Source organism: Diplotaxodon limnothrissa, linkage group LG11, assembly GCF_057381915.1.
Source record: "Diplotaxodon limnothrissa isolate DT_005_m linkage group LG11, D_limnothrissa_male_GT1.1, whole genome shotgun sequence".
Classification (NCBI taxonomy): Eukaryota; Metazoa; Chordata; class Actinopteri; order Cichliformes; family Cichlidae; genus Diplotaxodon; species Diplotaxodon limnothrissa.
In genome coordinates, this window is record NC_140606.1 from 13,193,039 (window position 1) to 13,219,528 (window position 26,490).

Consider the following 26,490-nt stretch of genomic DNA (forward strand, 5'->3'; position numbering starts at 1 on the left):
AAGAGATAGGAGGCAACGTGAGCGTTCGGTTCAAAAATAAAACACATCGCTTCCACTGTCAGTCTCCTCTTCAGGAAACATTTGGCGGAAAACGCTGTCCTAATCTGCCTTGTCTTTGGCTGTAATTATCAACCCTATACTATAACCAGGCCTCTGCCGCTCTCTTCTTACATTGTGTCTCTTTTGTGTTTCGCTTTTCTCATCAGTTTTTTTGTTCCCCTTTCTGTCTTTTGATTCCAGCGGATTGAAGAAGAACAGGCCTGATTGTCTCGCCTGAGGTAAGATTTCATAGGTTTACATATCAAAGTCTATAAATAGATAAGAGCTTTTGAAAGGGAAAGTGAGCAGAGAGAGGAAAGTGTGTGTATGTGTGTGTGTGTGCATGCTGATTTGTGCCTGCAAGTTTGTTTGTATGTCTGTATGTGAATGCACGTGTGTGTGTGTGTGTGTGTGTGTGTAAAGACAGAGAGGCTTTCCCACTTGCATACACAGCGAAAAGAGCCTCCACCAAAACAAAAGGGATTATGGCATTTCAAGGGTGTTGTGTTTGCTGTGTTTATTCACATAGCTCATGGGGCTGCGCAGGACCAGCAATGAATGTCAATGTCAGGGAGCGAAAGCGCTGCAACATAAGATAAATATGATGAACAATAAACACAGATTAAGGCTGAATATGCCACGCTACATCACGCGCAGATCCCAAGTCTCATGACATCAAGTAACCCTTGAAAGTGTTGACATGATCACGTTAAATTAAAAAACGATGATGGCTGCTCGCCTCGAGTGCCGCGTTCCTATGGATAGTTCGGGAAAATTCAGGTGTCGCACCTGCTTAGTCTAGCCCTGGAAGTGGTAGGTATAACAGGGGGCGGGCCGTATTAGCAGCGATCATAATGCTTCGAGGATGGTGAAGATGAATGCATCAAGTGCATCAAGTTGATGGAGCTGCTTCGTATAAAGTTAATTAGGCTGGGGTGCGCATTCTGCAGCAGGTGCAGTCTGTATTGCAGGTGCAGCAATGCTGGCTATTAATGCACGGGAAGTACAATATCTGCGTAATCAAAGTGATGCCTCAGCAAACACACCCTTACCTATACATTTTTCCGTAGTAGAGAGAGAGAGAGAAAGAAAAGTTGGATAGCAGGGATAGCAGCGTTTGAAAGATAAAGCCTAATGTGCACAATATTGCAGCGTGTTAGTTAACAACTGTAGCCTTAAGTTTAAGTTAACCGATTGCTTTTCCATTCCCCCGCCTTTTTTTTTTTGTATTTCCACATCTAATTACACTTTCATTCATCAATGTTGATTAATAGGTCCTGTGGCACGCCTGCCTCATTTTACTCTCAATTAAGCTGGTTGATGCATGTTCTCATCAAGCAAGATGCATTGGCCTGGTTTACTTGAGGCGCTATTAGTGGACACTGTAATTAGTATCCCAGCACATAGAACTTCCCCCACCTCCTGAGCCCCTCTCCCCAAGCTGCCATCTCTGGCCTCTTTTAATGCCTTCCAAATAATGAAGATAACAGAATAGATGAGGGACGAGCAGTCCGGCTCACGTTAATCATCTTCCTCGCTGCAGTTTTTGCCCCCCTCCCCTCTCTCTCCCCTTCTTTTTTAGTGGGAGAATTATGGCTTGTAAAATCACCAAACTCCCGATGTCTTGACAGACCTCTTTTGTGTGCCAACCACTCCAGCTCCTCCCCGCATTTTCCTTATCAGTGGGGAGATGTATGTCTTTATCACATTTCACACTCAAAAGGGAACAGCAAGCTTGATATATTTGCCAGTTACTAAATGTGGGGCTTTATCGGAAATATCAGTCTAAGTTGTGCACATTAGCCCACATGCTCTTTGAGAAGCCACTTTAAAAGAAGGCTGATTACACGCTTGTTGCGGTCGTGATACAAGCTTCAGTGCCGGAGCCCCCTTTTTCTCGCTCAGCCAGCTTTCCCAGAGTGCTCTTCTGCCTCTGATTCCCCGCACTTCAAGGGATCTCTCTGAGGAGGGCTCTGGGGGCCTCAGCAAAGAGCCTAGCTGGGCAGATGGAGACTAAAGGATGGGTGAAGATGGAGAGAGATGCAGCAGGAGTAATAAAGCCAAGAGAGATGGAAAAAGAAAGAAGTCACACGGCAGCAGTGTGGCCGCTCTTTGTGCTTCACACGCTGTAGCGGTGGCCATGTCTCGTCCCCGTGTCTGTGCGGACGGCTCCCATGGGCCCCTGTACCGAGCTTGTAAGTGCTAATTGGGCCTGTTAGGGTCAGCAATTAGTCGGCTGCTATTGAAGGATCGTGACAGCCAGGCCTTACAGAGGCCCGTCATTCTTTTAGGGCAGAAAGAACCAGAGCAAAACAGACTGTAACATGGACAAAAGCTGATGCCGAGACAACTAGCAGACAAGCAGCAGAGGGAGATGAACCAACAGGATATCCCACAATGCAATGTGTACTTTGGGTTAGGGGGATCGTATGAGGCAAGAGCCATCTTCAGTCAGAAGTGGAAGGACTGATGCAACTCTCTCCACCAAGAAATAATGCATCAACTAGCACTTTTCCCTTCCTGTATCAAATGAAGAGAGTTTGGAGTTGAAATTCTGTGTGAGTGCGATGTGGCGCAGTTTGACTTGCTATTCGTGCTGTCTTTGTGTTGCAGTTGCTCAGCCGCTCTCGTAGTTCTCATAATTTGCTTTCCTAAGTGTCGTAGCAGAGGGAGCTATTCAAGGACGAGGTTCTGCAAAGGTTAAAAATGTAAACATCTAAATGAAAGAAGCGATTCTCTTTTTAGTGAGAGTTCGGCAAAAGACACCAAACACGCGAAAATGTTTCTTGACTCTCAACAGTGAGAAAGAATAAAGGGAAAAATACACTCGAGCACCTGTAAGTACCAGCAAGTGGCTCTCAGATGTCAGCGACAGGCGGTAAACTGCCCGACAGTCGGTCCAGCCATGCAGACCTGACGAAGCTCCCTAATGAATAAGACAGGGGGTCATTAGCAGATTTGGCCTCTAACTACCACAGCTGTCTCTTATTGTCGGGCCTTCCGGTTTGTGTGGGCGTGTTTGAGATTTAGGGAGGGAGCATCTGCTGCATGCTCAGCAGCCTCGCGGCAAAACTGAGAAGTCATAGATGCTTCGTTTTCTTTGTCTTCTTTACAGATAAATTAGAAAACGAGTTGTCGAGATTTCTTTGTTTTCCAGCTGGATTATTTTCAGCTGTAGGCCTCGAATACATGAGAAATGTCAGGTTAAGAAATACAAATGTGGGACAATATGGAACAGATGTCATTTAGATAAAGCGAATAAACAAAAGCATTAAGTATTTTGCAGACATTAGCCAAACAGAACATCAAGCAAAAGATATAAGGGAAAATGTTAACATGGTTAACCTCTTTTTTTTAAATATCTTATTATCTCGCACAATAATACAGCACAGCAAATCATGAACCAACAGTGGTGATTTGATAAATGATATCGAGGAAAAACCAGCAATGTTTAAAGCAGGGTTGTCAAATTCATTTCTCATTATGGGCGTCATTGTTTTTAAGTCGGCCAGAATGGTGAAAATCCTTTTTCCTCAGAGTAAATAAGTTGAACTTCATATTTAGTCCTTGTAATATCTCAATATAAGGAAAAGAATTTGAACAGTATGTTGTCATTGATTTGTACATGACAAAGAAATGCTGCTGAAAGAAATCTGTCTGTCAGCATTACTCTTTAGACTGTAAAAACCTTTACATCTGTAAAATTGTAAAAACCCTTCCAGTAGCTCATTGAGCAGACTTTCCCATAATTATAAAGCAGAAGTTTTTTTTTAACTTACAGAAAATTTTCAGTTTTATTGATTTAACTCTGGAAATATTGTTCAAAAAATAATTATTACTTAATTATGTTGGTGTCATATGAACTACGTACGAGTGAGGGAGGTCTTTATCAGGAGGACTAGCTGTAGAATTTATGAAAATACAAAATGTTTGCCCTCCTGCACATTCTCCAAATTCTCCAGTGGGCTGGATTGGAGTCTTTGCCAGGCCAGTTCTCGCCCCCGGGCCTTAAGTTTGACCTCCCTGGCTTAAAACATCATAAGGTGATTAATTATACTGAATTTAACCATCATAATCATATATGTATCTTGTGCAACAGAGGTACAAATTGCCTTTTCAGCAAGAGTCTGGTAAAGACATATTAACAAATCAGGCCAGTCCTGTTGTGGGCTTCAGTGAGGTCTAGCATTGTAATAATATCATTTTATACAAACCACTCAACTAGGTGCTTCACAGGCAGTTTGGAGAAGCTTCCAGGCTTTGATTTTGCCTCACATCATGCCTAACAGCACCTCTCAGCTCTCCTAAATTCACTGTAAAGCACTGCCTCTTATCGCGTATAGCTTAAATCAAATCAGACCCATTGCCACAAATAACATGGCAGGCATAAAAAGGCGACGGGGTTGCAGAATATTTGTCTCACGAGTGGCCCTCAACTTGTACCTAAGTGTTACCTCTTTATTATGCAGAAAGTTCAAAGGTTTGCCTGAATGCATATTTGCATTAAAGAGGAGGGGCAGAGGGGGTTGGGTGATAATAAAAATGTATGGTTTCAGCCTGAAGTTGTCATAGCAACACTGTCATTGCTTTTCTTAAGCCTTTCATTTTATATTATCATTGAGCGAAGTGAGGAAGTTACCTGCTGCGTGTGTGTCTGCGCGTGTGCGCGTGTGCACTGCGCGTATGTGACGGGTGGGGACTTGTTGTGCTCTGAGAGAGTGATGGGTTAGGCAAGATGACAGGCTGGCACAGGGGGCAAGCAAGATGGCGACTGAACATGCTTGGATCTGGGGAGAGGTGTCAGTCCTGCAGCCAGTGAAGCAGAAACGCACAGGAACACTTAGGAAGAGGTGATTCAAAGAGGAAACAAACAGAAGCTCCACTTTAGATATTCCTGTGAACCCGGAGGAAGTGAATGCTGGCAGGAGATGATTTCTTCCACATTAAAACAATTAAATTACAGTGTTTACATTTCAGCACGCTGTTCCTTCACCCTAGCTTAGCAGCGTTTGCACAGAAAAAGGCAAATCAGGGAGTTTACATTTGCAAACAAATTTTGCAAATTCATGCATCTCCAGGCTTTCCTAGCGGCACTTATCTGACGTTCACCCTTCATTATAATGACGAAGCAAGATTGAATCTGTTAAATGTGATCTCCATCCACAAGGAGTAAAAGGAAGACATACCAGCTGCTCAAATTCATAGGTGATGAATTGAGCTGCAGGCTTCCAGGCATCATTTTTCAAAAAAAAAAAAAAAAAAATCCTCATGGTCACAGTCCATTTTTTACATAAAACAGCATGAGGGTTTTTTAAAGAGAGATGCTCAACTTGTAGTCTCTCTTAGTCATGGCTAAAGAGCGATATTGCTTCGGCTTCATCGTTTACGTGGTGCAAAGGGGGGAAATTAATCAAAGCTGAAGAGTGATTTTTTTCGAGCAGCTCCCTGGGAGAATAAACATCAATAAACATTACTTAATACCCTACAACACAACCCCGCAGGGTCCCATTTAATTTCACTGGTGGAGAACGCCTAAAGTGCTACTGTTTTACACCAAATTACATACTTTGAAAGTTTGAAGAGGCAGCTAGTTTTCCCGCCCTTGAGAAAGAAATTAAATTAGCTCACATAAAACTGTGCACGTGTGTGTGTTTGTTCCTCAGTCTAAATTGTTGTATTTTTTTTTAAACCTGAGAATTTCCAAGTTAGTGCAGAAAGTGATTAACAATATTATCCATCAAGCCTCGACGTGCGCAGCTTCTCTTCTGTTTTTTCAACACTTTTCCTGCAGCTGCTTGCCGTTCGCATAACTTTGAGCTGTCGCACTCGCCCGCTACAAGGTGACAGCCATCACAACACTTCACATTGTACTTTTCACAACACACTTTTTAAGGAACTGCTTGGACTGTTAATTAATTACGGCGCAATTATCCGACAGCTTCGGCGGCGTGACGTGTTTAAAAATCAGCCGCAGAAATGAGTGACACGGAGATGTGAGGCTGCCTGCCGCCCTTTTACATCCTTTTTTTGTTTTTCTTTAAAGAGTGCACACACGCGCACGCGCTTGCATGCACGCTTCGCTTTAAACCAAGCGGCAGATGGCTGGAGAACACCGTCAGAACATCGTGCAGTCATGTGGGGATTTCATTCACCGTGTCAGTTTGGAAACAGACGTTCGGCGAGGATGCCGGGTGTCGTCATCTCTGTGCGTTTAACACCGTTTGGCCTCGTGTCAAACATGAAATGAGTCATATTTCATCATGCTTTTCTGAGATGTTCTAAGGAGCTCGGCAGGCATTTCAACATGTTGACTTATCTGGTATCATCAAACACGGCATGTGGGAAAATCTCTGTCAGTCAAAGCTGTCACAATCTCTTTTTCTGATTTGACTTCAGCTTGATTTTCTTCTCTCATTGCTCCATCTCCTGTCAGAGCTAAAGCAGCTGCCTTGATATCATCGTGAATTTACACGTTATCATTTAGTTATTTTTCTTTTTTCATCTTGTATGAAGAGTTGAAGGGGCGTCGGGGTCGAAGTAAAGTTTTAATAAAAGCTGAGCCAGTGTTCACTTCAATTGATTTTATGTGGTTTTATCATAGTGACCAAATTACAGTTGTTAATCCCCGGAAATATTATCGCAGGTCACAAAGTTTTAGCTGCAAATGACATCCGACTCAGAGACTCTGCCAGAGTCCCTGCAGAGTCCCTCAAAGTGCCCCCCCCCCAAAAACAGCCTCATTATAGCAGCAGACAAGAGCTGGGTTTGTGTACTGACTATCATTCTGGACTTCCAAAACCATAAACACTGTGCAAGCCCATGAAAATAAATAGTCAGCTAATGCCAGAACTTATCCCTGCTGTGTTAGCACACTTCTTTTTTTTTCAAAAATAAAAATAACAGAGGGAGTGATGAAAGAGCATTTGGATCCAGGTTTCCTAATGGGCTGCAGGAGCCTGTTTCGAATTACAGGACGCTAGATGGTGACGGAGCTGGAGCTGGGAGCACCTGATTGTTGTGTTTTTGGAAAAAAAGGAACACCTGTCATCCCCGCTCATTCATCCCTCTTTGCATCCCCTGCTTTCAAGCACTCACAGAGAGAGGAAGGGCGGCCCAAGATGAACGAGGGGCACTGGCAAATACCCAAGCCGCTGATATCTGATCACCCTCCCACGTCCTAGCAAAGGCAGAGAGACAAAAAAAACCCAGTCACATCCCAGCCCGCAAGAAAGCAAGAGAGAGTTTAAGAGATGAGAGCTGTGTTTCCTGTTACTCTCACTCCTCCTCCTTCTCCTCCTCCTTTTATTTTGATTTAAGAGCGGAGCTACTTTAGCAGCGATATGAGGGGCTGAGAGAAAATAACAAGGCCTACCAAGAGATTAAGCCTTTAGCCACATGACTGTTATTGGAGAAGAGCCTCTGTGATCCTAGCCAGTAAAACACATTTCAAAAGTTTACACGATGCTGTAGCTTTGTGCTCGCTGCCATCATAACAACAGTCGGCTGAGCTTTTGAGTTGCCGTCTGAAGATCAAATTTGAATCAAATGGATTTAAGTGGTTACACTGAGAGTTTTTCAGTTGAGCTTTAAAAAAAACAAACAATATAAGTGCTCCATTGGGATTTATGTATGCATCTCTGTTCCTTACTTTAAATCAAGGAATTAGAAGTATGTATTAGATGTTTTTATTCCTGAAAACATCACGTCTTGACTTGACTTTTTTCTAATAAAGTACCAAAAAAGTAAGAATAGAAACATTAGTTTCAGCTGATGGGTCGATTTTCATTCTTCCTTCATATGTTTGCAGAGAACATCCTTCAAATTCTGAAGCTCCACATGACTTCAGACAGGGCTTTGATCTGATATGCTACTGCTAACCATGACCTTTGACCCTTTAGTGTTCCTATAGGGACCACTGTGGTATTACATTGTATTTCTTGTGCTTTCCTCAAAGGTTTTAGTTTAAAAAAGAGTGAAACAAATGTAGCTTTGAGTAAGCATTTGAGAGCTTTAATAAATGTACAAAAACTAAGCTGTCAGTATTAAAGTGCAACGTGTAGTTATCTTTCTGGGTGTAGAGTTTCAGAAGGGTTTTTGGTTATGATACCTAAAGATTTAATATATAATCCTGTATATCAGGGGTTTGGTTAGTGCACGTGCGCAATCCACAGAATCACCCATACATAGGAACCCTAGACCGTTTTCATTCTTCTTTTCTTTCTTTTATCAGCTCGTTTTATTTTTGCTTTTTAAAATTTAACATGTCTTAAAACTAAAATATACAATAATTTTGAAGAACCTGCCTAAAATTTAAAAAGATTACCCCTCATAGTTTTGAGGATGGCAGTCTTTCTACACTACATATGCAGCTGTATAAGAAATCCCTGACCTGTTAGCCCGGCGATGGCAAGAATCTGAATCTCCAAATTGTCCAATCCTGCAAGAAACTTTCCAGATCCTTTTTTCAGCGCTGATAAATCAATATTTTTAGTTACTGCTGTGCATTGCAAAACAGAGCTTTTGTGTAAACCATTTCTCTTTTTAGATTTAGAGCAGAGTTGTGTGAAGTGTTTTCAGGCCAATTTTGTTGATTGCCAAAAAGAAAATATATCATGTAAAGGGACCATTGAAGAAATTTACCTCAGTCAGTCAATGATGACTTTGCTGTCAATAAAATCTTATCAGTGTTGTTCCTCACCCCAAACCTAGACCCCAAATATTATACATTAACTTTACAATATTAATGCAATGACTTTAATATACTTTAATGTCATTTTAAGATTGCTGATCAAACTTTCTGTCTATGTTGTGAGAAAATCATTGCAACATATTTAGCTTAGTGTGTTCTTTACGGCTCTTTTTCATACAAGAGAAGTTTAATTTAAAAAAAAGTTTACATCATGATGAAATCTACTCTGATCTACTCTCATCCTTTAAAAAAAAATTTTTTTTAAATCCTTTTTAAGCTAGTGTTGCATGAACCGGTCTTTCTCTAGGCCAAGCAATGCTTACTTGGAAGGCTGAAAAATGCTGCAGGAAATGCTTGAGGCAACACCGGAGCACACACACAGCTGTACACTAACAGACACATGCAACACAAGCGTGTAAAATCAAAATCCCAGCTATCGCCAACTGAACAACTTAAAGGTTAATTTGCAAGTTTATGTCTAATATATGTGAGTTTTTCACAGTAGGGTCTCTGCAGATAGATGCAGCGAAGGAGCGTACTGGGCTGCTAATTTGTCTAATTCTGGCTTTGAACTTTCAACCTCTCATCCACGACCCTGGTTATCCTTGACTTGTCACCCCTCGTGACAAATCTTTTATCAACAGGCACGATTTCATTTGCATCTCATATCTCTGTTAGATAAATGAATAGATTGGTCACTGGTAATCATTTCACTGTCGGTGACTTTTCAGAAAAAAAAAAAAAAAAGAAAGCGAAAAAAAAGGGCGAGATAATCTTTAAATAAAACTGATAAGCTTAACATTCAGTGCACAGTGCATTTCATTTCCTCCTCTGCAGGGATAGAATATCAAACACAAAACATGAAATGTGTTTTAAATCACTGGAGGACGGTGACATGATTGTTTCCAGCACACGCACATGCACACACTGACAGACAGCACTTTCCTTTTCTTTTTCCCCCTCCCTTGTACGTAATCTGCAGAACAATCACACAGAAGCCACACATCACAGTGACAGAGATGCACCTCCTCTCTACCTCTCAGTATCGATCTCCCATCCAATCTAAATGACCCTGTTAACCATTCCCTTAGCCCACCCCGCCTCTTCTCTTTACTACCCCTCACTGCTTTGAGCCCTACTTAGCGGCAGCAGCACTAACCCCCACCACCCCGCCGTGCCCCACCCTACCCGAACTGCCGCCCACCCACTCACCCACCCACTCACACACATTCACCACCTTAGTCCTCTTAGTTTAAAATGGCCCGGTGTGAAATAACTCACATCACTACAAGAGGGATGAGGTCATTAGAACATGTGACGCCCTCTTGAAACAGCAAGCATGATTGAAAAATCAATTTTGATGCCTGTTTTATTTTTTTTTCTTCCTCTCTCTTCCTCCTCCTTCTCCTCTGTGCTCACCTCTCATGCCGTCTGTGTTTGCATTTACTCTTACCAAAGCTCCCCGGTAACGCGTTTCCACCACTGAAACGCCAAATCAAAAGACATAAAACTATTACAGCAACGCTCCTTGTACTTCAAATAGTCTTTATCTTTGTCTACCTCTCGCAGCTTTTCATGCTGCTGCTCTGATTTTTGGTGGGGGGGGGGGGGTTGTTTGAACATGTGGGAAGAATACATTTTAACCGAGGAAGTAGTTGAGGGTGGGCTCCGGAGTACAAACTAGGCTGTCACACTCAAATGATAATGATGCTGTGCTAATATGTTATCATATACATAACATCACCCCCCCCCCACACACACACACACACACACACACAACTTCCCCCCTCCACTCCTCTCTCTTGGTAATATTTCAATCTAGCTCATTACTCCGAGCCTCTCGATATGACTGCAGTCTTTTGGGAGTGCAGTGGTGGCTTTGAGTGATTTCTGAGTTTTTTGATCTTTTTAGCGGATCGCTTCAGGTTAGCTCTTCCGCTCACCTCACATCTCCTATCCATTAAACCCGAGTCATTTTGAAGCATGTTCTTATTAAACAGCTCCTGTGTTCTTTTTGGTTGAATATTTTCACGTTGGAAACCCAAGGACAGGGCCTGCCCACGGCGAGGGAGAGAGAGAGACAGAGAGCGAATGAGAGAGAGAGAGAGAGCGGGTGAGAGACGTCAGTGTTTTTTTCTTTTTTCTTTACCAGCCGTCAACCTTGTTGGGTTCAGTGTAACTTTCATTAGAGAAGGAGATTTAGTGCACTTGAAAAGACAGATGAAAGAGTTAGAGGCTAATTATCAGGAAATTGAAAAAAGATAGATGTACTGCAGTGACTACAATTAGTGAAGCACAGAATATCAAAGACTTATCAAGAGCAAGTGAAAAGGCTGCCTTGAAGAGCGAGCACAATTAAGGCATCTGCAGCCCATGTGAAATGAGAGAGAAGAGGAGGAATAAAAATATGCCGGCTTGAATAGAAGTCCTTTTTTTTTTAACATTACAGGGATAGAGGGGGCTTTAGCGAGCCAGCAGATGACACTAAATCACACTGTTTGATGAGCTTCACTCGCTGTGGCAGAGTTCTCCCACTTCTCTTGCTCGCTTGCCCTTCTCCCATCCTCACTTCCCCTTTTCTTCTTTACATTCATGATGCCTTTTACACCCTGCTCCTTCCCCCTCGTGGCCCTACCCATACCCCCCCCCCCCCCCCCCCCCCCACACACACACACACACACACACACACACACACACACACACACTCACACACTCAATGGTGGAGATGGGGGCAATGTGTTGCCTCTGCTCTGACGGGACTCTCTTGCATGCTTCATTGCCTCACAAATTTGCACTGATCGACAGTCGCAGGTCACACATGCTCACAAATAGGTCATTTTGGGGCTATGTGTGTGTGTGTGTGTGTGTGTTGGAGGATGTACAGGTGCGCAGTGATACCGCCATCGCAAATCTTCAAATCAGTTCGTTCTTTTTTTCTTCTTTCTTTAAAGAGGAACAGGAGTAATTTGAGGATGTTGTCCGAAAGTTTGGAAAGCGAGTAAAGCTAAACCGAATGAAGACAGCGGCGTTAGAGGCAAACCCAACACATTAATGACCAATTTAAGAACCATTTGTTTAACTTTTTTTTTCCGAAGCAAACGATTAAATGAAAAATTTCAGTCATTTTCTCCTTACATGCATCTCCAACATGAGATAAAGGTGATCAGCATGCTCACTGTTCATTCATTGTTCAGTGGTGGCGTAACGTAGGTGGTTTTATAAGTCACGTTACAGCCATGTGTTTTGACCGTGAGCTACGTGAACTCTACGCCACTTTAAAGGCTAATTGTTTAACCCAGCTATTCTAAATTTGGGAGCTCGTTTTTTTCCAACGCTTTTCCTCCAGGAAGCGGTGTTCTCATTCGGGTAAAAAACTCCCAGGTGACTGAAGAAAGCAAAAACAGTAGTGTTTTGCCATTAGGGGCATCTCTCTTTGCAGCCTGGCCATGATTGTGACTCCTCAATATGTGAGAGATGCTTCGGGGGTCTGTGCTCTTTCCAGACAGGCTTTTACATAAACTGCATGGCAGAGGCCTCGCCAAATCTACCATCTGTTGGATCTCTCTCTCCTTCTCTCTCCCCCCCTCTTCTTCCCATCTTTTCTCCCTCCCTTTTCTCTTGTCTGTCGTTTCTTTTTTTTCCTCTCTACTCTATTACAAATACGACACAAAAAACCCACAGCCATTCTCACACTGTTTACAAAACAAGAGCTTTTTGCTGGTTAGAACAGAGAGCTCAGTTAAGGCAAGTCGTCACTTTTTTTCTTTTTTTCCTTTTTTTTTCTTACCGAGCATTTGTTACCAGAGATCTTTAGGGATACTGCAGTCTTTAGTCAGAGGACCTGCTTTTTTTGCCATTAGTAGAATGATATAAAACATGACAAAACAGCGTCTCTGTGAAGCCGGGTGTTAGACGGGTCTATTCTCTCCGGGACTGATATGTAGGGCAAGAGAGGAACAGCAGGAGGAAGGGGGGGGGGGGGGGGGGGGGGGGGAAGTGGGGGGGATGGGCCTGATCCGAGAGCTAGGGGGCGCACTAGCACATGCACGCTGCACTGTGGCTCAAACACAAAAAAGTGATGGCCCTGTTGGCATTTATCTCTATAAGAGTAACAGTGACAGAGCAATGTGTTTTGTTAAATGTACAGTCTTTGAGTTTTTCTATGCAGATTGGAAGCAAAAAAACAAAAATCAAAGTTCTGCAGATTTGCAAGGCACATATCAAAACCACAGCGTGTGTTTTTATGTGCATAAGTGAGAGCACACTCTCTGTCTCACATTCACACTCGCGCATACTGAGAGATGAGATGAGATATTGGGAGGTGGTGGTGTCTCTTTGACTGTTGCGCCTAAGGCTCTAGCACATGGGATGGGGGGTAAAACAAATGCTAATGTCTCTCAGCCAACTAGCACACATGTCTAGCAAAGTGGAGAGAGAGGGGTACGTAGATAGACAGAGAGAGAGATTGGCATCTGTCTGTTAGCGCCGAGATCTGCAGTACAGTCGAGTGTTTTACACGCTTATTGTTTCGTTTGCCTTACAAGGCCCCCAAAAACTGAAGTGCCAGGAAATTAATTACTCTCTTTGGGAAATTTCTCTTCCTGTTGAACACTTTGAATTGTATCAATTGCGAGAACATTAAAGGAAGAAAAAAAAGCGTGCTCGAAATATTGGCAGATATTTGCTAGATGAAAAATTTGGTACACTTTAAGGGCTGAATGAGGAGACAAATATGTCCTCTAGCAGCTGCCATTGTTTTTTACTCTGAGAGAGTCAGATCAAAAAAAAAAGAAAAGAAAAGGAAAAAAATAAAAGATCAGTAAATATCAGTGAATGACAGCGCAATCCTTTAGCTGAAAAAGAGGATTTAAATTGGGATTTATTTTTAAGGGTTAGCATCTGCAAATGCCTTTGCATGCATGCATTCATGCACACATTAATGTCTTCTGTGTGCGTGTGATTGTGTGCGTGTGTGTGTCGACAAACCAGAGCCACTATCTGCTGTCGCCTCATTCATTCCCGCCACCTGATCTCCATCTGAATTGACAGCTGTAATGCTGACTCTTTTCATCCGTGCTACAGTTGAAAACAGCCAATAACAGCGCGCACAGCACTGCAGCGCGCTGATGACGTCCATGTGTGTGTGTTTGTGTCATTCACTCATCACAGACAGTGTTACAAGTCACCCTGTATTTTTAACTCATCTCCAACAGAACTGTAATCTTGCCCATTGAACCTTCAAATTGTTGGATGTTACCTCAAAGGGAATTGGAGAAGAAAAACATTACCCATTGCTTATCGTCACCTCTCTTACCTCTTGTCAAACCTGTGTTTGCTTCTCTGCCAACCTTTTATTCTACCTGCTACTTTCTCCTGATTATTTTTTTTCCGCCTGTCTTTTTCTGAATGGGCGCACCCCTCTCGTTCAATTCGAAGGCTTTATTGGAATCCGTGTGCAATATTGGCAAAACAGAATGTCGGTTTTTACACTCTGTCGAGCATGTTTATGCACTGAGATCACAATGGAATATTTAATCATTTAATTTGAGGGCCACCGTTAAGATTATCTAGAACAATGTGGAAGGAGCAGCAAGACGGAGACGCCGCTGAACGTTTTCCCCCATTTATGTTACACGGCGTCAACGCCTGCTCCGTGTCTTTTCCCTTACGCTTCACCTCACGCTGCCTCCGTCTCCTTGTGTCTCTCTGTTTTGTTTTCTGTCTCTCTCCTCACGTCTCTCATCCGATCCTCCAGTTGCAGGATTACAGGGCTGAGGGTCGGAGTCGGTGTGTGCTGGACTAAGGGGCAGAGATTAGCTTCTAAAGTTCCTACCCAGCTCAGTTCATAACAGGAGGTCGCATGTGTGCGTGCGCGTGTGTGTGTGTTCTGTGGGTCAGGGGAGCAGACGTTGGTTGAATGAAGCAGATTAGCTAGCGTGTGAGACCGAGCTGCAACTCTCTAAGTAGACCCCTCAGTCTCCAAAATCTATCCCACCCTGTCATAGAAGAATGGTACAGTCCTCTGTGTGTGTGTGTGTGTGTTGTGCATGCGTGTGTGTGTGTGTGAGAGAGTCTTTTTCTTTTTTATTTGCTGTGCCCTGTCAGGCTTTTGGTACGGTCTGGCCCAGGAGGAATGCTAACTCACAGAGCTAGTGCTTGTCACAGATTCTACTCTCAACACACACATACACAAAGGTACACACGCACACATTTTGCTTGTCAAGGCTTCTCCACACCAGGCTGGTAATTAAACTCCCACTGATTTATTGAGTGACACCAACAAATCCCAACCCAGCTTTTTTTTATGACAACCATACCTCCTCGGGCAACAATCACCATCTTTTTTATTCTCTCTCTCTCTCGCTGTATATATAAATGTTGTCTTTGAACGAGGTTTGGGGGCAGGGAAATACTTCAACCATCTTTTTTTTAAAGACACATAAATTACATCAGTTCATGTTCACATGAAAAGAAAAGATCTATAAACTTAGACTATTTGTAGCATGCTTTGGTGTCTTTTTTCTCTTTCCTCTTTCTTTTTTTTTTTGCTTTTACCCCCCAAGCCTCAAGTCACAAGATTGAAATGTGCATGTCTATGTTATAAATGAAGTCTTTCATAATGCTCGGCGAGCCCAAGAACACATAGTATAAACTATAATTAGCCATTCCCTGTGACAGGAAGCCTTCTAGGTGTCTCTCGCTGTCCACTCATGATGACACTGCTTCACTTTTGTAATCACAACACAGCGTCTGATTGACAGCTATCTCACAGGGCACTAAATGCCAATGGACGTCAGAAACTTTGCCTTCTCTATCTGATTCCATCCCCCCAAAGCGAGGTTCTCATTGCCAAACCACAAGCAAAACCATTGTTTGTCGACAAGCGCTATCATTTACCCTCTCTGAGTCAGGGAACATTAGCAGGAGTACGGGGAGATGAGGGACTGTTGGTGTATCTGATTCCTCGGCAGGGGCTCTGAGATGATGCTTAGGTGGTGGGATATGAGCCTCAGATCCTTGGCAGCTGCCAATCAAGCAGCTCTCTGAAGTACAATCAATGTCATCAGGCTCCTAGTCAACCTGATCCACATCAGAAGAAAGCATGTCTCTGTGCATTTGGAGAAGAACAGGAGATTTCCATCAGGAAACGTGAACTAGAAGTCAATCAAACAACTCTTCTGTTGTATCTTTTATCTGATTCGCTCCTATCACTATAAAAGTGCAACAACAAATGTTTTGTGCAAAGTTTTTTATTTATTTTTTTCGTTTTGTCACGGCAACGTTGGCTGGCAGATAGGTAGGCGGGTGGGTGGGGCTGCAGGCTCCCAGACTGCGGGACTAAAGGTGTGTCACGGAGGTGGTGGAAGAGACGGGGTGGCAGCGGATTTGCGCTGACAGCTCGACACACTGAGGGTTGCTGGTTCCCCCATGACAGAAAGAACAGCATACTAAATGCCTACCTGAGGTGCCACAGATGGAGAAGTCAAAGACAGAGGAATCTTTACAAGGCATTTTGGAAGGCGCCATTAATATTTCATCAAAACTGCGTTTACACGCGCAAACAAACAAAAAAGAAAGTGTGTTGCCTTAATCCACCCTGCAGTCTCTCACTCACTCACACACAGACACACACACACACACACTGATGCTCTGTTCTATACTTCTGATCCCCCCTTTGCTCACTCTTCTTTTCTCTTTATTGCTTCACCCACAAGCCCGAGCCCAACATAATATTTTGTTCTTTAGTTTTTTTTGTTTTACTCACTGCTGCAGCAAGTAGGTTAAACCATGTTTAGGGATGCCATGCTAAGCAGTTAGATACAGCCTGTTGTTTGCTATAGTCAAATTTACAGTCTTAAAATTCCACCTCAGGAAGTCTGTGCGTGACTACTTTAGTGTCAGCATTAACACAGTTTACACATTATCCTTAAACCTACAGTATAGATAGAGTATAAAGGAGCAGATGACTACCTGTAATGTAAAACGTATACGTTCTATCTCTGCAATTATTTTTCTTGTAATAGTTTTTTTTTCTCTAACAGAAGACTTAATATTGAAGCTAACTGTGTGCATACTGCCTTTGCATATAAATAGATGAAATAATTATTGCATAACTGTCATGCAACTCTCACAAACTTCATACCTGGAGTATAGTTGGTCTTCATTAAAATCATATAAAAGATAGTATTATTATATTAACAAATGCTGTACATCTTTGCCACAGCTGGTTTGTATGTACAACGGAAAACCAAATTTCACTGATCTCCCACAGGTTGGGAATTTATCCATGGCGATGGTGGTGCGTGGTGTAAATTGTGACCAATGAGTATGCAGACGATGTAACCAAAGTTGTATCTTTGATTTAAAGAGGGAAACTCCAAACCTTTCAATAGACTATTGATAGATGCTACAATTTACCAGTGTTCCCTTATTTGAACTCTTTTCCCCATGAAAGCTGACTGGGAGTAGCCTTTGAAGATCTTTTCTGACCTGAGAAGTGGTCTCTGCCTATGCGGCTACCCTCAGAAACTCTTTTAATGGTCATCAAACTACATTTTTGGGGAATACAAACTTGTGTTTATTGGGATGGCCCCAGTGTTGCACTCCAGCTGGAACTCGCTTCAAATGTTTGTAATTCCCACCACCAACTGATAAAGTGATATCCTAGAATCCGTTTGAAGATGCAGTTGTAAAAATTATATTTTCCCACAATCAATAATGTATTTTTTTTTAAATCACAAAGCCTTTACACAAATTACAAAGACTTTAAATACATTTGTGTAAAATGACTGTGGTTAAAATTGCCATAGAAAAACTTTTATTGCCATGCAGTTCAAATCTGGTTTCTTCATAAAAATCCAATCTATTGACATAATCTCAAAATCAGAGGGATAGTCAATCAGCCCTTTTAAAAACCCTGCTGCTACTGCATTAGCTGCAGAACATAAATAAAATTTTCATCTCTGATCCCAGTGTGCTTCACTAATGGATTGTGTGGGACTCTTGGATTGTTGGCCAATGTGATCTGAAGCCTCAAAGGTATTTATGGAAGCTGTCAGTGACCTGAGAAATCAAGATAGCAGCAGGGTGGCGCTGCTTTGGCATGCTAACTAAAGCATGGACTGTTTAGATTAGAGATTTTGAGAAGGCTGGAAATCTGGATTGCATGTTCACTCACAGTAAAATCTTGTGTAAATATTGCAATGGTGTGAGAAACAATCAGTCCGATCCACTTAATCCAAACACACGACGGCCTGACCTGACTTTATGTGCGCAGAGTAACAGGCGCCCCTTGTACGTACAGTGAAGGAAAAATATTAATTTGCAGAACACAGAAAGTTAAAGGCGCATAAAGAATAATGTCAATACGCTCACACTCTCTCTCCTACACTCGCAGTCATACATGGCACAGTGGTAGATCAACATGTGACGGTGAGAGATAGCAGCAGCTTGCCGTCTTTGCCGGGAGCAGCCATTAAATAAACATGTCAAGTTGTGTGCGTTTTAATGATGATCAGCCGAGCCTGGTTTCCCTGTGAAGCGCCAGCCAAAAAGGATAGACACAGTGCAACTCCCCAGACCTCCTCTCCCTCTCTCTCTCTGTTTCTGCCTCTCATCGACACTTCCTTCACTTTGACAGAGATGGAAAGAAAGAGAGAACAAGAGGCAGGCCCGTTTGAATCAGGTTTGGGGGTGAGGGAGGTTGTTTGTATGATGATTTTTCATTTGAAAAGAAAGAAAAACATCAGTCAAGTGCAAGCTTTTGTGAGGCTTTAACACAGCTCTATCCCCGGTAGTGTGTGTGTTAGTTAGTTCTGAGTGCTATGTGTTTGACATGAGAGTGAATAACGGGCCGGCTGGTAAACGCTCTGTTTGTGTGTTTACGGCATTGCACGCCCTTAGGTGCGGCGTCTCTTGCTCTCCCCCCCTTCTTTCTCTCTCTCGCTCTCTCTCGCTTACTTCCGTCTCCGCTTTGAAGAGCAGGGGCTCGGCGTCGGATTAAAGTTTGTTTGTTTTACGTTTAGCGAGCGAGAGCTGCCATTTCTCTCCTCCTTTCTCCCCGTCTTCTCCCACTCGCCTCGTGAGTGCTCGCGCTCTCTCGCACACACGCACGGTAAATCTCACAAACACTCTCGCGCGCATACACCTCACATCAGAAGTAGTGTGGAGTGCTGAGGCTGCATATGTAAATGCTGAGAGATTGTCAAGTGTCTGGGTGTGCATACATCAGGGTAATCAAGCCAGTGCTGATGGGGAGAGCTCGCTCCAGGAGCAGATCCGCAGTACTGGCAGTCACACAGCCGTCACTGAACTGCTGCCAATAATGGGTTTGAGAGGTGCTGGAGGAGGGGGTAGAGAGCATGTGTGTGTTTGCATGTGCATTTGCTCGCACACAAACATGCCCATCTGCAAGTTGCCATCTATTTTGTATGGCATGTGTGCATGCATGTATGTTAATGTGACACCTCTATGACAGAAAAGCTGATTGAGAGTGTGAAGGTGAAGCCAATCTGCCCGCAGTAGCATCGGAGTTGCAGTTGGAGTGCTGCTGAGTTACAATCTGATAGAAAAAAAATGCCTGTAGATAAACTGGCCTACCGTCACCTTCCTCTGCAAAGCTACTGTGTCCAATGGAATAATAACCTTTTAAGTCCCATCCAAACTCATCCCCCCATACTCTGCTGTTTTTGTATCTGCCACACCAGTCAAAGCCCAGGGATGAAACAGTATCTGACTATCAAACAGCCAGTTTATCCAATTCCATCCGGTCTTATCCTATTAAAAGTCCCCTACTTTTTTGTTCCATAGTTTCGATTTGAATAGTTCTTGTAAAAACGGTAAATTGAATGCAGCAGTGTACCTTTGATATGAGGAAAATCAAAGGCAATCCCATTGATGATGAACTAAAAGGTAACAAAAGATTAGACACAACCATGGACTATCTATATAAGATGCTAAGTCACTAATCCAATGTTTAGTGAAATTCCATTTCTAAGTCTGGAGTTGGCATCTTGGAGTTCTGAAACGGGATTTTACAAGTGAGGGTTTGAACTGACTGGTAAACCGAAATACACATATGACTTGTCAATCCCATTGTTTTACTGTGTATTTTACTCCAATTAAGCCTGAAGTTTACAAAATGACCATTGTGTTACTAGAACTATGAGCCTTCCCTCCCTGGCCATGATAAAGAAAGACTGTTTAAGGCACTTTTTCAGTGGCTTTGGACCCATGGGCTTTGTGTATCTTTTAAAGTCTATGAGCTTGGCGTTTGAGAATAACATCACAATGACGCACAGATGTTACTGTAAGTTGGCATGGGTGTCTAAAGAGCTCCCTGAATCGGAGCATGGCACTGTTGCAACAACTCTGCTTATGAAATTACTTTCCTCCTTGATGTTCCATAAGGGGTATTATTGCAAAGTGGAGGCGTTTAACACCACGGCAATTCCGATATTGACAGATTGTCAGACCATGTAACGTTATAGAGCTGGGTTCACGTGTTCTGAGACTCATACTGCGTAAAAGTCGCCAAAGCTCTGCTGACTCAATAACTGCAAAGTTCCAAACCTCCTCCTCTTTGTGCCCACAGCTCCATGGCATCGGTTTCCATGGCCAATCAGCTCCTATAGGCGTCATGTGTAGGTGGCCCATCACCTTTGCCAATATAGTCGATGTGCTGATGAAGTAATATATAGACAGTAGTCAAACTGGGCACAGATTTTTTTTCATATAATCTTGAGCAATTACGTAGATTAGCCATATCATATAATATAAGATCATGATACAGTATATTTTACATGTAAAATCATTATTCTTTAAGAAATTAGTGCAATTTTTCGCCCAAGATAGCAGTGAAGAACAAGAATAAAGGCTTGTTAGAGGTTGTCACTACCCACTTATCAACACAAAAACACCCCAAAGTGGCTGCTGCATATCTTACCATCATCTATAGTAACCCATTACCATATTTTCAACTGTATACCAGAGCACAGATCATACTATACACTGTCTTGTCCTTTATCTGCTATGTTATTCATGCTTAGCCTTACAATGCTATTTTAGTCAGCAGTATCCTTTATCTCATCCAAGTCTTTCATGCCCTACTCGCTTATTATATCCTACACTAGTCTGTTCCCTGGCCTGGCAAGAGCACTGGCACGTCTGATCAACTAAACAGATCCCCCAGCAGGCCTCGCTCTTCCCTGTGGAGAGCCTGGGATTGGGAGGAATGTTAACATTGCATTACAGTATGTCGCCACGTACACAATGTCCTCAATGAACGACACGGCTTTATCTGTCTCTCCCGGGATCTGGGCCGTGCCTCCTTCTCCTCTCTGCCGCTCTATTCATATGATATTCTCACTGTCCCTTCCTCCCACCTCCCCCTTTCTTTCTTTGCACACATGTGCGATAGACAGAATATCAGGATTACAGTATGAGCTGACATGGTGACACGGTGTTAATCGTCAGAGTCGTGTTTGTTTCCGCCCAGAAACTGTCACCCTCTAATAACGAACCCCCCAAACCAAACACAATTGGCGCCGGAATGGCAGGAGTGGCACAATAGGCACAAAACCCAGCAATCTTGTCAACATATACAAATGGAAGGCAAGGAAGGAAGCCGCACGCGTCCCCTTTTCTCTTGTTGTCATAGAACACACATGCGAACCTTTCATGTCTTCTTCCTGCGTCGTGTCAGCAGAGGTCTGCAATTAATTTGTGTAATTGCCTCTCACACACACACTCACACACACCCTCATATCCATCCTAACTCCACCTCCAAGCCATTCTTTCAACCTCCAAGCAAAGTCCTCTCGTTTTCATGCCACTAAAGACACACACATTCACAAAAACCAAACATGTTTTGTTCAGGACTCTGATCGGGCGCCGACATCAACAGAAACACAGAATTTATGATATCTCAGTGGTCAGTGTTGTGTTTTTTGTTTTTTTTCTTCTTAAGGTTGTCCACTGGGTTATGAAGAATTTAAAGGCTTACATACCCTGCACCATGGAAGATGAATTGACTTATTTCTTGTGTGATATTTGAAAATCTTACTAAACCATTTTTTTTAAGAAAACTACATCACAGCAGAAAAAGTACTAGGGAGCTATAATCTGTATAGAACATTGATAAAGTTTCTTTGCAAAAGTCAATTCTTTTCAACTTTTGTAATTTCGAACATTTGAAAAAGTCTCGCTGTTATGCTGAACTGTGCTCAGCCGGTGAACTTTTGTTTTCTGTTGGGCCATGAGGTTTCAACTATACACTCAAAGACAGAGATGCTAAAGATTCCCCCTCCACACACGCTAGCATTGCACATTTGCTTTTATATTATTTAAATAACTGAAGGTAATATAATCTTCTACTTCTACTGGCTTTGTATCAAAAAATGAAATTCCAGTATTGGTAAAACAATATATCGCTTCAGTGTTTGTGTGTTTGTGTGTGCGCCTGTATTTGTGCTTTAATAGCAGCGCTCCCGTGCTGCCACGGGGAAAGTATGTGTAGAGCGGCAGCTGCAAAAAAGGGCCCTCCCAAACCTAGGCTGACGTGAAGTGACAGCTCTGTATATCTCTCACTGCCACTGACAGCTGACAGATGGATAGCACTCATACACCGCAGGAAAAAAAAGACAGGGAGAGAGCGCGGGGGAGTGCGAGGAGTGGAGGGATGGAGAGAGAGAAAGAAAGAGAGAGGGAGAGAAAGAGAAAGCCCCCAGGATGATTCGCCAGCATTGCTCTCTGTTCAGAGGGACCGGCGTTTGATTGAGTGCTACAGAGAATAATAAACCCTCCACTACCCGGTGCAGTGCCAGGCTTTCTCTCCCTCCTTATCTCCCACTTTCCCCTCCCTTTCTCTCTAACCCCTCTCCTCCCTTAATTCTCTCCTTCTCTCTCCAACCCTTTTATTGTCGCCCCTCCTTTGGAGCTCTGCTCTTGCTCCTTTATGCTATGCCTCCTATTCCCCAGGCCCATCTTCCACACCTCGTGGTCTATCTTTATGTTTTTCTCTCTCTCTGCTCTCCCTTTCAGTCATCTGCTATCTGCCTCTATCTGCTTTCCCGGTGTATTTGTCTCTCTGTATCTGAGGTGTGAGAGACAGGGGTAAGAGGTCTCTGTCAAACAAACCAACAGTACTCACTCACAGCTATTCCCCTGTGTATCTGACAGTGTATCTGGATCTGTGCTGTGCTCTCTGTTTCCACCACTAAAGATACAGCGAGCATACATGCACACGCACTCACAAACACGCGGCAGCTTTCACCACAGCAGGGAACATGTGATCGGCAAAGCGAGCAAAAGTATTATGTTAAAAGCAAGTAAACATTCATTTTGCTTGGCTATATGAGGATGAATAAACCCTTATGCAATTGAATTACCTAATCTGAACAACATAACTTTGTTCTTGACCATGAATGTATGTAACACTAGAACTAACATTGGGAAAGAGTAACCAACGTCAAAGTGCCAAAATTCAAAACATTCTCAAAATACAAAGATTTTTAGAAAGTTGTTTTATGATGCAACAGGTAACTTTTGTTTTCTCAAGGCAAGCTTCTTTACAGTTGGTTAAACAATGACACGTGCACACGAAGTGCAGACTTTTACAAAAGGCTTCTACAAAAACTTTGCATTAACTCTTCAGCAATTATAACCATGTTTTACACACAGTCCCCCATTTTCACAGGTCCCAAATTAACTGGATAAGTGACTGACAAGCAGGTTCATGGCCAGACCTGTTCCTTTGTTTTTTCTTGATGAATTAAGTAGACATAATGCTTGGATTTGATTCAAGATGTTGAATTTGTTTTTGAATCATAATTGTAAAAACAGAGTCCAATCTGAAAACATCTACAAGGGAAAATCTTTGGACAGATGAAACCAAGACTTACTTGCATCAGAATGATGGGAAGATAAAAGTATGGACAAGGAAAGAAACATGAAAGCTGTAACCACGAAGGGGCGGTTCAGGGTCACCTGATCCTATAAGCTTTGTCAAAAAAGAAAGTTTTGAGCCTCATTTTAAAAGAAGGGAGAATGTCTGTCTCCCAAATCCAAACTGGGAGCTGGTTCCACAGAAGAAGGGCCTGAAAGCTTTGGCTTCCATTCTACTTTTAAGGACCAAAGGAAGAGTAAAGTGCTCTACCACAGTGATACGGTACTATGAGGTCTTTAAGATACGGTGAGGCCTGATTAGTCAAGACCTTTTGTGTGCAGAGAAGGATTTTAAATTCAGTTCTGGATTTAGCAGGTAACCGGTGAAGAGCTTCTCGGGGTACACTTAGAACTGTGCAATCATACTGAATTACTGTAAACCAGCCTAGAAGTAATAAATGCATGACGAGGTATTTCAGCATAAATGCAAAAGCTATTTTAAATAAGTGCAGTTTGCAGTTTTCCTCCTGTTGCCTGTCTTAAATGACAATAATGATGTACACAGTGTGTGTTATCAGTACACTATAATGATTTAATACTGACACATAAAGTCAATTTCAACAGCAAGCGCATTATTGAAGAGTACACAGTGCAAATTAAAGTATGAAAGGATGATGCAGTTCACTTATCCAGTAACAATGAAGAAATTATTTAGTGTGTACAACTCTCTGAATGTGTCTACTTGCTAATGAGGGCACACGAACACACTTGAATGAACTTGAATTACTAAACTTATGTGAGATTATACTAACTTACATTAATAATTGGAAGGTCTAATGAGCCAGTAGTCTAGACCTGAAACTCGAGTCATAATTTGGAACAGTAAAACTTGAACAGCAAAGTCCTGCTAAGAAAAATCTAACTTTTTTGTGGTATTCAAACAATGCGTTCTTATGTGGCTCACAATAGCCTTACATCTATGGATGAAGGTCTGGCACAAATCAGCTGCTCTTTGCAAGCCCCCCCTGAATGCCTGCCCTGTCGTCCTCTTCTGTGCTGCTTTTATTTGGGAGTGTGAAGGAGAGGATTAGCAGTGGCTTGTGGAAAGGAAAAAGGATGCGATGGAGGGAGGAAGAGATAGAAGGGTAGAGGGTCACGCTGAAGAATTAAAGGTGTGTATTCTATTTGCTTTTTTGCTGTTGTCTCCGCTCCAGAGACATAAAATGGACACTGCTGTCTGTCGGTGCCCATCTGAATGTCGCTGTTCATCTGCCCTCTGCCTCGTTCTCGCTGCACACATGCAGATGCACACACACACACACACACACACACACACACACACACACACACACACACACGTACGTATGTTCAGTTCCGCTCTATTTTCCATCTCCTCCATGAGGGTTAATCTGTGGATGTGTTCCAGTGCCCTCCTTCTCTTTTTCTCCATCTCTTCACCCCCACCTCCTCCTTTTCTTTTCCCCTCTCATCCCTCCATCCCCTGGGTCTGTAGACGGCCTGTTTCCCCTGCATCCCAACATTGAAGGGAGAAGCTAAGAGGCTGTCTGGCTGCTTGGTTGGCTGGCTGGCATGGAATTGAAAGATGTTTACTAAATAGCCCCCATGTCCCTGCGCCTGGCATTTAGTAGTCAAGACTCTGCTTGCCTGTTACAGAAAAATATGAAGAGAAAATGACTCACAGTTCACCCCCAGTGACACGCAGCTTGCTTTCTGCACCTTATGTAGTGTTCACAGTTTTCATTTTTAATTGTATTTTCTGCTTTTGTGTTTACGTTTTAATAAGTCCTATTAATTAGCGCTCAGTCTCAAAAGCATGTTTTCGTACTCGTGTTTTTTTAATCTTGGGAACTACTCGAGCATCATTTTCACTTCCTGCGACACCAAATCACACCAGTGCAACTCTGAGAAAAAAAAACAGCACCTCCTAGTTGCTAAGGAAGTGCAGTGTGTATCAGACTTAGGATTTCTGAAGGATGTGATCTTAGCGAATGCAATATTAATAACTTTTAGAGGGACCAATTTTTGCAGCAAGTGGGGCACACAAGCTTTCATTTAATATGTGTGTGTGTGTGTGTGTGTGTGTGTGTGTGTGTGTGCGTGTGTTTGTATAGGTGTATCTGTATTTCACACATGTGTAAAAACACACACACAGACATCCAACCTTAGACTCCCCCCATCTTCCTGGCTGCGAGAGGGACAAACCAGGCTCATCATAAATCAAAATGATAAATCCTGATCATAAGTCAGTCAGGCTGGTGTCAGAGCCAGCAGGCGAAGACATGCCCTCGAACGACAGGGACACCGGTGACACCCATCACCTTCACATGTCACCCAGCTAAGACACATACACACATACACGTGCACACTCTGCCCACTACCACTTTGCTCTCCTGTCCTTCAAATATCCCGCCAAGGACGCATTCACTCAGGTCCACATACTCATCCAAAATAGAGCTATCTGTTACTAAACCAGCACCAGACATAAAGCAATGACTGCATTCACTCCTTTTCAGGACAATTTCAGCAAAGTGAGACAGAAATGGCCTCGACTATTAGCCTGGGCCGACCCTCATTAACTGATCACCATTGATTCCTCCTAACGGGCTGTTTACCTAATTAAAAGCAGGAACCTTACATTGCGTTACCTAAATAAATGTCTATTAAAATATCACTTTACCATGTGCAGGCAGAGGCGGTGAGGTAGACTTTATTTCTCTGCACTGTGCTGCCAGGCTTTGTAGGAAGACACAGAGTTAAATCACACTCTGAAAGGTGAGTGTTTGACAGACCTGGTCCTTGTGTCGCTTGTCACGCACATTTGATATTTTGATAGCTTCCCGTCTCTTCCCATTAGCCCC